Below are 5,000 nucleotides of genomic sequence, written 5' to 3'. Positions count from 1 at the left end.
CTAACCTATGTCGTACCGTAACCTAACCTATGTCGTACCGTAACCTAACCTATGTCGTACCGTAACCTAACCTATGTCGTACCGTAACCTAACCTATGTCGTACCGTAACCTAACCTATGTCGTACCGTAACCTAACCTATGTCGTACCGTAACCTAACCTATGTCGTACCGTAACCTAACCTATGTCGTACCGTAACCTAACCTATGTCGTACCTTAACCTAACCTATGTCGTACCTTAACCTAACCTATGTCGTACCTTAACCTAACCTATGTCGTACCTTAACCTAACCTATGTCGTACCTTAACCTAACCTATGTCGTACCTTAACCTAACCTATGTCGTACCTTAACCTAACCTATGTCGTACCTTAACCTAACCTATGTCGTACCTTAACCTAACCTATGTCGTACCTTAACCTAACCTATGTCGTACCTTAACCTAACCTATGTCGTACCTTAACCTAACCTATGTCGTACCTTAACCTAACCTATGTCGTACCTTAACCTAACCTATGTCGTACCTTAACCTAACCTATGTCGTACCTTAACCTAACCTATGTCGTACCTTAACCTAACCTATGTCGTACCTTAACCTAACCTATGTCGTACCTTAACCTAACCTATGTCGTACCTTAACCTAACCTATGTCGTACCTTAACCTAACCTATGTCGTACCTTAACCTAACCTATGTCGTACCTTAACCTAACCTATGTCGTACCTTAACCTAACCTATGTCGTACCTTAACCTAACCTATGTCGTACCTTAACCTAACCTATGTCGTACCTTAACCTAACCTGTATTGCGCCTTAACCTAACCTGTATTGCGCCTTAACCTAACCTGTATTGCGCCTTAACGTAACCTGTATTGCGCCTTAACGTAACCTGTATTGCGCCTTAACGTAACCTGTATTGCGCCTTAACGTAACCTGTATTGCGCCTTAACGTAACCTGTATTGCGCCTTAACGTAACCTGTATTGCGCCTTAACGTAACCTGTATTGCGCCTTAACGTAACCTGTATTGCGCCTTAACGTAACCTGTATTGCGCCTTAACGTAACCTGTATTGCGCCTTAACGTAACCTGTATTGCGCCTTAACGTAACCTGTATTGCGCCTTAACGTAACCTGTATTGCGCCTTAACGTAACCTGTATTGCGCCTTAACGTAACCTGTATTGCGCCTTAACGTAACCTGTATTGCGCCTTAACGTAACCTGTATTGCGCCTTAACGTAACCTGTATTGCGCCTTAACGTAACCTGTATTGCGCCTTAACGTAACCTGTATTGCGCCTTAACGTAACCTGCATTGCGCCTTAACGTAACCTGCATTGCGCCTTAACGTAACCTGTATTGCGCCTTAACGTAACCTGTATTGCGCCTTAACGTAACCTGTATTGCGCCTTAACGTAACCTGTATTGCGCCTTAACGTAACCTGTATTGCGCCTTAACGTAACCGATATTGCGCCTTAACGTAACCTATATTGCGCCGTAACGTAACCTATATTGCGCCGTAACGTAACCCACATTGCCCCTTAACGTAACCCACATTGCCCCTTAACGTAACCCACATTGCCCCTTAACGTAACCCAACACACGTTGGGCCTTAACCCAACACACGTTGGGCCTTAACCCAACACACGTTGGGCCTTAACCCAACACACGTTGGGCCTTAACCCAACACACGTTGGGCCTTAACCCAACACACGTTGGGCCTTAACCCAACACACGTTGGGCCTTAACCCAACACACGTTGGGCCTTAACCCAACACACGTTGGGCCTTAACCCAACACACGTTGGGCCTTAACCCAACACACGTTGGGCCTTAACCCAACACACGTTGGGCCTTAACCCAACACACGTTGGGCCTTAACCCAACACACGTTGGGCCTTAACCTGCTCTGTAATTGTCATACGACGCGTTAAATTAGTGTAGTGTTGCCTAACTGCAACCCCCGCAATATAGTTTGCTACTCGCACTGCCCGGTCCCCAGTGTATCGCTTCATGTTAAACACCTTGCAGCTATACACTGTAATGTGGATGGCAGCAGGACGTACATGCTCAATGCCCTTTGCAGTTGTTCATTGGCATTTGCAGTTGTTCATTGGCATTCGCATGTGCGAAGCACTTAGCCTACGCTGTGGTACGGCCTGTGTCAACTGTCCGCTGATGTTGTACGTCCAAATCACACACTGTACTGCACATTGGTCCTCATGTACTGAATGATACATCGTGGTACATGTGACCGTACAACGACTGCGCCAACAACGGCGAACCATGCGGTCCAAATGTTGTGCACTCAGCTACGTGTCGTCTCCCTATAAGAGCTGGATTGCAGTGTGGTATGCCCTGGATGGCGATCAGCATGAGCCGTCTGTTGATGTAGTGGCGCGTGTTGTCAGACGTAGTCGTCTCTTCTCACACACCGTGATAGCATGGTGCACTGCGTTCCACATCTGCGACATGCGACAGAGGCCGGTTGACAGTCGTTCGCGCAATGGACATCGCATACGTACGGGGGCCACCTTCCACGTGTTCGCGAAGCGTGCACATGTTGTTGCGTGTATGTGGGCAGACATAGTGTGTCGTGACACCTGACACAGGCATGCAACAATCGTTGAATTTGCAAATGGCGATGGACGCCTACGTTTGCTGGTGACGTTATGCAAATGAACAACTGGTAAACCGTTGTGGTGCGGTTGTTCTCGCTAGAGGTGAATCAGTGATGGCGACGATCGGTTGAGCTACCAACCGGTTGTTCCAGCGATACCCACCATGCCCACGAACGTGAATGGCATCTGGGTGTGAAGCGATACGCGGCGGTGGCTGGGTGGGACCGTCCCCGGCCGGTGAGGGGGGGCCTCCCGGCGTGCTGGCCGCGCGGTGCGTGGGCGCACGCGCTACAGCCGGCTGGTGGGGGCGGCCAGTGGCAGGCGCGCCGGCCGACGGAGGCGGCAGGCGGCGCAGCTGCGCGCCGGCGCACCCTGCACGCGGCGCCGTGCGGCCAAAGTAGGTCCTCGCGGGCCCGGTGCGAAGCGCGGTGGACATCTGCAGTGTGCTGGTCCGATTGAGGACTGTGTGCGCTGAGGATGCGCCGCCGCCCGGCGCTCGGCGCCGCGACGCCGTCTGCTGCTCGGTCGCCTCTGCGGTTCTCGCAGGTGGTTTGTATCGCAGCTGTGCGGACGTGTTGGCGCGTGCGCTGTGCTGGGAGAGTTCGCTTCGGCACCCAAGTGGGGCTTTTGTCCTTCTGTGGCGCTGGCGTTGGAGCTGCCGGTCACCGTAGGTGGCGCGTGTTGTCTCCCGCCGGCAATGCCACGACAGCACGCTCCCGGGCCTCTGTCGGCAGCGGCAAGCTCAGTTGGGAGCACGGGTGGTCGCACCTAAAGCGTCTACTCGCCAAACTCCGGGCGATTGCGCCTCTCTCGAACCCGACCAAGTACTTAGGACGGCGCTGCGCGCCGCCGGGACCTGAGAGGGTTTCGAGGTGTATTGTGCAGGGGAGCTCAGCCTCCTCCTGTTTGCAGAATAATTGAGCGGACGCTTGCGTGTTCGCGCGGGCCCCCGGGACACACTCCCGGGCGGCCGGCTGCTCAGCTCTAGTTGACGCAGCTCCCTGGTTGATCCTGCCAGTAGTCATATGCTTGTCTCAAAGATTAAGCCATGCATGTCTCAGTACAAGCCGCATTAAGGTGAAACCGCGAATGGCTCATTAAATCAGTTATGGTTCCTTAGATCGTACCCACGTTACTTGGATAACTGTGGTAATTCTAGAGCTAATACATGCAAACAGAGTCCCGACCAGAGATGGAAGGGACGCTTTTATTAGATCAAAACCAATCGGTCGGCTCGTCCGGTCCGTTTGCCTTGGTGACTCTGAATAACTTTGGGCTGATCGCACGGTCCTCGTACCGGCGACGCATCTTTCAAATGTCTGCCTTATCAACTGTCGATGGTAGGTTCTGCGCCTACCATGGTTGTAACGGGTAACGGGGAATCAGGGTTCGATTCCGGAGAGGGAGCCTGAGAAACGGCTACCACATCCAAGGAAGGCAGCAGGCGCGCAAATTACCCACTCCCGGCACGGGGAGGTAGTGACGAAAAATAACGATACGGGACTCATCCGAGGCCCCGTAATCGGAATGAGTACACTTTAAATCCTTTAACGAGTATCTATTGGAGGGCAAGTCTGGTGCCAGCAGCCGCGGTAATTCCAGCTCCAATAGCGTATATTAAAGTTGTTGCGGTTAAAAAGCTCGTAGTTGGATTTGTGTCCCACGCTGTTGGTTCACCGCCCGTCGGTGTTTAACTGGCATGTATCGTGGGACGTCCTGCCGGTGGGGCGAGCCGAAGGCGTGCGACGCGCCTCGTGCGTGCTCGTGCGTCCCGAGGCGGACCCCGTTGCAATCCTACCAGGGTGCTCTTGAGTGAGTGTCTCGGTGGGCCGGCACGTTTACTTTGAACAAATTAGAGTGCTTAAAGCAGGCAAGCCCGCCTGAATACTGTGTGCATGGAATAATGGAATAGGACCTCGGTTCTATTTTGTTGGTTTTCGGAACCCGAGGTAATGATTAATAGGGACAGGCGGGGGCATTCGTATTGCGACGTTAGAGGTGAAATTCTTGGATCGTCGCAAGACGAACAGAAGCGAAAGCATTTGCCAAGTATGTTTTCATTAATCAAGAACGAAAGTTAGAGGTTCGAAGGCGATCAGATACCGCCCTAGTTCTAACCATAAACGATGCCAGCCAGCGATCCGCCGCAGTTCCTCCGATGACTCGGCGGGCAGCCTCCGGGAAACCAAAGCTTTTGGGTTCCGGGGGAAGTATGGTTGCAAAGCTGAAACTTAAAGGAATTGACGGAAGGGCACCACCAGGAGTGGAGCCTGCGGCTTAATTTGACTCAACACGGGAAACCTCACCAGGCCCGGACACCGGAAGGATTGACAGATTGATAGCTCTTTCTTGATTCGGTGGGTGGTGGTGCATGGCCGTTCTTAGT

General features: G+C 52.4%; 1 non-coding gene across 1 annotated transcript in view; it reads left to right on the top strand.

Moving 5' to 3' along the window:
* Positions 1-3,612: 3,612 nt before the first annotated feature.
* Positions 3,613-5,000, top strand: part of LOC124593011 — a 1,910-nt gene continuing 522 nt past the window's right edge. The window contains exon 1 of the ribosomal RNA XR_006977762.1: positions 3,613-5,000. This exon is cut by the window's right edge and continues 522 nt beyond it. This is a non-coding gene — a ribosomal RNA (small subunit ribosomal RNA).

This window comes from Schistocerca americana, unplaced genomic scaffold, assembly GCF_021461395.2.
Source record: "Schistocerca americana isolate TAMUIC-IGC-003095 unplaced genomic scaffold, iqSchAmer2.1 HiC_scaffold_97, whole genome shotgun sequence".
Lineage (NCBI taxonomy): Eukaryota > Metazoa > Arthropoda > Insecta > Orthoptera > Acrididae > Schistocerca > Schistocerca americana.
Note: the sequence above shows the minus strand (reverse complement) of the source record. Positions and strands in the feature narration are given on the sequence as shown.